Source organism: Gossypium arboreum, chromosome 11 (genome assembly GCF_025698485.1).
Source record: "Gossypium arboreum isolate Shixiya-1 chromosome 11, ASM2569848v2, whole genome shotgun sequence".
Classification (NCBI taxonomy): domain Eukaryota; kingdom Viridiplantae; phylum Streptophyta; class Magnoliopsida; order Malvales; family Malvaceae; genus Gossypium; species Gossypium arboreum.
The window spans coordinates 87,904,030-87,912,047 of NC_069080.1; positions in this window are offsets into that span (position 1 = coordinate 87,904,030).

Genomic DNA, 8,018 nt, shown 5'->3' on the forward strand with positions numbered 1-8,018 from the left:
ACTTCAACACTACGTTGAAGTGATGGACATAGTCCATATGGCAGTAAAAGTCGAGAAACAATGGAAACAGAAGGGAGCCAACCGATCCTGTCCATCATCTTCTGCTAATAAATGGAGTCAAGGGACAAATAAAGTTCCTAATTGTCCCAATGAGCTTTTCATTGCTGCCAAGCCTAATCAATCAAGTGGCGAAACTAGTAAGAACAAAAACGAGCTTGCTTCCAACCGTTCTTAAGATATCAAGTGTTTTAAGTGCCAAGGGAGGGGGGACACATTGCTAGTCAATGTCCCAATCGTTGGGAGATGGTGGTTCGATCAAATGGTGAAATTGAGTTCAAAGATGAAAAGGAGGAAGAACCTAAAATTCCCACCGATGAAGAAAAAGAACTCGAGATGCCCATCGAAGGAGAGATCCTCGTTGTGAAAAGAAGTTTAAACATCCAAAGAGTTGAAGATGAACAACAACAAGAAAACATTTTTCACACTCGCTGCCACGTTCAAGGCAAAGTGTACAGCCTTATAATCGATTGAAGGAGTTGCACCAATGTTGCAAGTACCACGCTCATTGAAAGACTTGGTTTAGCCACTACGAAGCATCCAAATCCTTACAAATTTCAATGGCTAAATGACGGTGGTGAACTCAAAGTAACCAAACAAGCAAAGGTGGCATTTTCAATAGGTAAATACCAATACGAGTTGATTTACGACGTTGTGCCAATGCATGTGGGACACCTTCTGTTAGGGCGTACTTGGAAATTTGACTGAAGAGTAGTTCATGAAGAATACACGAATAGGTATTCGTTCAAGCATATTGGAAGAAACGTCACGTTAACCCCTCTCACACTAAAGCAAGTTTATGAAGATCAACTTAAAATGAAGTAATCTATAGAGAGATCAAAAGAAAAAGAGAAAAAGAAAAAGAATGAAAAGAAAAAGAGTCGAAAAAAATGAGAAAAGAGAGTTAAAAACACGAGTGACAAAAGAAAAAGAAAATGAGAGTGAGAATGAAAAAACGAGTGTTTTTGCAAGAAAGCGAGAGATTCGAAAGTTATTATTGACAAAGAAACCCATTCCTGTACTTATGTACAAAGAATGCTTGTTGAAAACTAACAAGACAGAAAAAACTTGGAAACTGACAAGATAGAAAGAACTTTTCCTTCTCCTATTGTTTCTTTGTTACAGGAATTTGGAGACGTATTTCCAGATGAAGTGCCAAATGGGTTGCCTCCCATTTGAGGCATCGAACACCAAATCAATTTTGTGCCTGGTGCGACTATTCCGAATAGACCAACTTACTAGAGTAATCCCAAGGAAAAGAAGGAGTTGCAAAAGCAAGTAGCCGAGTTAATGGAAAAGGGCTACATCCGCGAAAGCTTAAGTTCGTGTGTGGTTCCTATCTTGTTGGTGCCCAAAAAGGACGGTTCATGGCGAATGTGCATTGAAAGCCGCACCATAAAAAAATCACCGTCAAATATAGACATCCTATTCCCCGTCTCGGTGACATGCTCGATGAACTTAGTGGAGCTCAACTCTTTCCAAAGATTGACCTAAAGAGTGGCTATCATCAAATCCGTATACGGGAGGGAGACGAGTGGAAGACCGCATTCAAGACTAAGTCTGGTTAGTACAAATGGTTGGTAATGCCATTCGGTCTTACGAATCCGCCTAGTACTTTCATGCGTTTGATGGATCATGTCTTACATGCTTTTATTGGAAAATTTTGTGTTGTATACTTTGATGATATTTTGATCTATAGTAAGTCATTGGAAGATCACGTTTAGCATCTGCGTGCAGTGTTAGAAGTTTTGCGAAAAGAGGTACTTTCCGCTAACTTAAAAAAATGTTCTTTTTGTACTGATGAGGCTGTGTTCTTAGGTTTTGTGGTGAGTTCTCGAGGTTTGCAAGTTGACCAAGAAAATGTCAAAGCGATCAATGAGTAGCCTCGTCCAACAAATATCAGCCAAGTAAGGCGTTTTCACGGGTTGGGAAGCTTCTACCAAAGGTTTGTGCCTAATTTTAGTACCTTAGCCGCCCCCTTGACATGTATTATCAAGAAAAACTCACCCTTTCATTGGATTGATGATCAAGAAAATGCCTTCAATAAAATTAAGGAATGTCTAACTAATGCTCCATTATTGTCTTTACCTGATTTTAACAAGACATTCAAAGTTAAGTGTGATGCCTCAGGAATTGGCATTGGAGCCGTTTTGATGCAAGATGGAAGACCTGTAGCCTATTTTAGCGAGAAACTCAACAACGCCACATTGAACTATCCAACGTATGACAAGGAGATGTATGCCTTGATCCAAGCCTTAGAGACTTGGCAACATTATCTATGGATGAAGGAATTTGTAATCCATACAGATCATGAGGCCTTAAAGCACCTCAAAGGACAAACGAAGCTCAATTAACGTCATGCCAAGTGGGTGGAATATCTGGAATCATTTCCCTACATGATAAAGTATAAGAAAGGTAAGAAAAACATTATTGCCGACGCATTATCACGAAGGTATACACTTGTCAATTTATTGGATTCTAAACTGCTTGGTTTTGAATTTATGAAAGATCTTTATCAAAGTGATGCTAATTTTGGTGAAATATATAAGTGTTGTTTGCATGGTGCATATGAAAAGTATTTTCAGCATGAAGGCAAGCTGTGTATACCCCAAGGGTCCATTAAGGAAGTGTTTGTCAATGAAGCCCATAGTGGTGGACTTATGGGTCACTTTGGAGATACGAAGACCTTAGCCACATTGCATGAACACTTCTATTGGCCCAAGATGAAACGTAATGTAATAAGGAAGTGCGATTGATGCATTACTTGTAAGAAAGCAAAGTCACGGATCAAACCACATGGTTTGTACATACCATTGCCTATACTGTAATACCCCTTACCCATGTTTGACACCGGAACAGGGTACAAGGCATTACCGGACTTAATCAATAATCATCATATAAAAACTGATTCATAATTAATATCATAATCAAGACTATCTACATTAAATGACTTTATACAATAAAGACCTTCAAATAACATAGGTTAGTATTTTAAGCCAATTCCTAGCAACTTAATAACAATTAAACGAGTCTCTATACATGCCAAAGACTTAAAATACTTTAAAACCTTTATATATCGATCAATAGTTTGATAGTGTGATTTAACCTCCGACGACCTCCAACTCGAGCTAACATCTGCGACACTATAGGAAAAAGGAAAGGAAGGGAGTAAGCATTATAGCTTAGTAAGTAAGTATGTAAATATTAATAAACAATACATTATCATACTTTAAACAAAGTTACAATATGATCCCGGAATATTACCATCACAAAAACACATACTTTCACTATTACAATCATAAACAGGTTCAAAATAAGTTATCTAGCAGAGTACCAGCAACTAAATTATTTATTTCTAGAGCTACAGAACTCAAAATTACAAACCGTTAATTTTCCTTGAAACTAGATTCACATATATTCTTACCATAAAATTTTAAAAATTTTTGGTCTATCCAATTAGTACAGTTTATTCATTTAAGTTACCCATGTTTCACTGCTCAACTGTTCTGACCACTCTTCACTACGAATCAATTTTCTCCTCGTACAGAATTCAAAGAATGTTCTTGTTTATTTCATTTGAAACTAGACTTATTAAGGATTTTAAAAATATAAATTATATCCCCTAATTATTTTTTTACAATTTTAATGATTTTTCAAGTAATAATAGGGGATCAAGTAGTCATTCTGAACCAGTCTCTCAAAAAATTAAATATCTCATAATATAGAATTCCTTTGCTTGCTCTGTTTCTATTATATGAAAAGAGACTCATTAAGCTCTAATTTGATATCTCATTCAGTCTCTGATTCAATTTCTACTACTTTTGGTAAATTTTTAGATTCACGTCACTACAACTATCTAGAACAGTTTTATTGTTAATTTTGATCTTTCACACTTCAATTGTATTCATCACTTTCCCATAACAATCTTTCCAATTTCCAATCACATATCGAGCATATTGCTCATAAGTTACACACGTATATACTTACACTTATCATCACAAAGTCATACACAATTTCATTTAATCAATTTCCTAGTTGAACGCTTCGGAATAATAACAGATACGCAATGGTATCGCACACAGACCACCTTTAAAATCGAAGCTCTCTTGTACACATAGTGGCCTTCACTTAGCACCACTCATGTGACCTAGCTCAATTGTACACATAATTTTGGCTCTCTTGTAGACATGGTGAACACTTAGTACCACCCATGTGACCTAGCCAGTTTATCTCGTAGCTCTCTTGTCTACATGGTGTCCTTCACCTGGAACCACGCATGCGACCTAGCTACATATATCCTGTAGCTCTCTTGTCTACATGGTGTACACATAGTATCACCCATGCGACCTAGCTACATCATAATGTCTCGTAGCTCTCTTGTACAAATGATGTGCACTCAACACCATACATGTGACCTAGCTACATACCATCTGTATAATCCAATCTTTTCGAAGGTTCAACCGGGATTTCTCTCTCTTTCTAATACTTGATTCCATACTTTCAATAGTCAATTATGATTCAAAAATCAGCTACAATACATAAAATATGCTGAAATACAAAAACATAATAAAGATAATGTATTATTTACATACAAACTTACATACTTTCTCATTTCCATGTCGAATTAATATTGAACATTTAAATCATCATAATTATACTTACTTTCAACACCTCGGCAATCATAGTATATATATCAATTTTACATTGACACATGCATAAATTAATGCTTATTATACATATGAACTTACCTCGATACTAAAACGACCATTTTACCAACTTTCCCAATTTTCGTTTTTTCTCCCATTCTAGATTCAAATCTCGTTTTCCGGGATCTAAAACATCATATTTTACTTATTTAATTAATTTAATATTCAAAACAGTCCTTAACTCAAACTTTGGAAAAATTACAATTTTGCCCCTAAACTTTTGCATATTTACACTTTTTCCCCTAGGCTCGGGATTTAAACTTCATCCCTTATTCTTATGTTTTATGACATGCTGATCATTTTTCCCTTCTATGGCAACATCAAGTTCTCACTCTAACACATAGTTATGAACAATAACAACTTTTACCGATTAAGCCGTTTTACTTATTTTTGCTTAAAACCGCTTAGCAAAAGTTGTTTAACATAATTTCAGCCTTCATATTCTACCATAAAACATCAAAATAAACACATTTCACCTATGGGTATTTTTTCAAATATGAACCCTTAAATTATTGCTAGAATAAGCTTAATCAAGTTACCGGGATTCCAAAATCGTAAAGAACTTGAAAAAAGGGGCTAGAACGGACTTACTATTGAGCTTGGAAAGCTTGAAAACCCTAGCCATGGCTTCCCCCATGCTAATTTCGGCCTCCATGAAAAAGATGAGTCAATTTTAGCTTTATTTTCCCTTTTTATTTCTTTTAATTACCAAATGACTAAAATGCCCTTAAGGCCTTTCTTTAAAATTGTCCTATTCATGCCCATTTTTGTCCAAACAAAATATAATGGTCTAATTACCATTTAAGGACCTCATCTTTAAACCCCCATTTCAATCAAGTACTTATGAATTAGAACACATATTTTGCAACTTTTGCAATTTAGTCCTAAAAGTCCAATTAAGCACTTTATCAGTAAAATTACTTAACGATATTTTTACACAACATTTTAATCAATAAATAAACCTTAAAACTTAATCGGAATAAATTTTTTGACTTCAAATTCGTGGTTCTAAAACCATCATTCCGTTTAGGCCCTAAATCGGGCTATTATAGCAACTTCTACAAATAAGCTCTAATAGGCAAATTAAACATGCAATCTATAAAATTTCTTATCAATACTCTAACACATGCATCTAATCACTCGGTAAATCATAAAAGTTAAAAGAAATAAACTTTTCTATATCAGATTTGTGGTTTCACAACCACTATTCCATTTAGGCCCCATTTCGAGATGTTACATATACTGGATGCACAGTGGGTTGATATTTGTTGTTGTGGATCGGTTCTCGAAAATGGCTCATTTTATACCTTGTAATAAAACTAATGATGTTACTAACGTTGCTAATTTATTTTTCAAGGAAGTTGTTAGGTTGCACGAGATCCCTCGTACTATCATCTCCGATCGCAACACAAAATTTCTAAGTCATTTTTGGAGGACGTTGTGGGGCAAGTTAGGCACCAAATTGCTATTTTCGACGACGTGCCACCCCCAAACGGATGGCCAAATGAAGGTAGTTAACCGAATTTTGTCCACCTTTCTTCGAGCCATCCTTCGACAAAATTTGAAGTTGTGGGAAGAGTGTTTACCTCTCCTGGAGTTCGCTTACAATTGCACAATCCATTCGGCCACAAAACATTCTCCTTTCAAGGTAGTATACGGCTTTAACCTTATAACCCCTCTCAACTTGGTTCCTATGCCTTCTAATCAGTTAGTGCATGTAGATAGCAAAAGGAAGGTCGATTTTGATAAACAGCTTCATAAGAACGTCAAAGACAATATCGAAAGAAGAACTGAACAATATGTTCGAGGAGCGAACAAGAGGCGCAAATGAGTTGTATTTGAACTCGACGACTAGGTTTGGCTTCACATGCGCAAAGAGAGGTTTCCTGAGCAAAGAAAATCAAAATTGTTACCAAGAGGTGATGGTCCATTCCAAGTGTTGGAGAGGATCAACGATAACATTTACAAACTCAATCTACCCGGTGAGTATGGAGTGAGTGCAAGCTTTAACATTTACAAAAAGGGGAAGCCCTTTTGATATAGGTGATGATTTGGGGACAAATCGCCTTGAAGAGGGGGGAATGATGTGACCAAGGAGTTAGATGCTGAACCTATGGAGTTGCCATTGGGACCAATCACTCGAGCTCGTGCCAAGAGGTTTCAAGAAGCCTTGTCAAGTTACATTGCTCGATTTAGAATAGAAGGAATGGCCAAACATCAAGTGACAAGCTCAAGTAGCTCAATTTGCAATGTTGTGCAAGCTGACTTAGCTCGTTTCAGCTCCAAGGAGCTCATGGCATCTTGATGCTAGCTCAAGGAGCTTGGTTTCATTTTTGTTTAACTTTATGCATTAATATTGTTGGAATAAATTTGTTAAGTTATTAAAATATTTAAGATCAAATAAATGTGTCAAAATCTGGACATAATAAATTAAAGTGTTAAAGGTGTCTTAGTTCATGCAAAAATTTAATGTATCTTAGTTGGGACATGTGACAGCCCAAAATTGACCCTAGTCGGGAAGTGGTTTCGGGACCGCTAAACCGAGTCACCGAAATGTTTGAACGTAATATTTATTGTCTAGAATATGTAATTATGAATGTGTGAAAATTTCAAGCTTCGATTTAGCCGATAGCATGTGAATTCAGTTAGTAGGACTTGTGTGACACTTTTGAAAAGTGATAGGCTAATCTATAAGGACCTAATAGTGCATGTAGTCAAAGGGGAGGACTTGCATGTCAAATTTCCCCCCCTAATAGTTAGTGGCCGGCCATGACAAGAGATTATGGGTAAAAACATGTCATAAAACATGTTGGGACAATGGTGTATGTAAGAAAAAAATAAAATAGTGAGCATGGGAATTTAATAATGAAAGGGAACAAAAAAAAAAGAGAAAAAAATGGTCTCATGCATGCCCATTGCCGTGAGTGTGGAGAAAGAAAGAAGAATTTTTGTTCATCATTTTTCATTTCCTTTGGGCTGAAAATTCTAAGGAAGAAGGAAGGAATTCTTGTTTCATGTTGGTTTGGAAGAGGTTTAGGAGGAGGTTTGGCCATACTTGTACCTAGATTAAGGTAAGTTTGATGTTTTGCCATGAGATTCATGTATATTTTAGTTGCTAGCTTGATGTTCTTGTTAGCCCATGGTTCAAATCTTTGTTATGTCATGGGAATGAAATTCGCCAAAGTGAATATGGTGTTAATGCCATTGCATGCTAAATATCAAGCTTGATAATGATTCATGTGATGGTGGATTGAG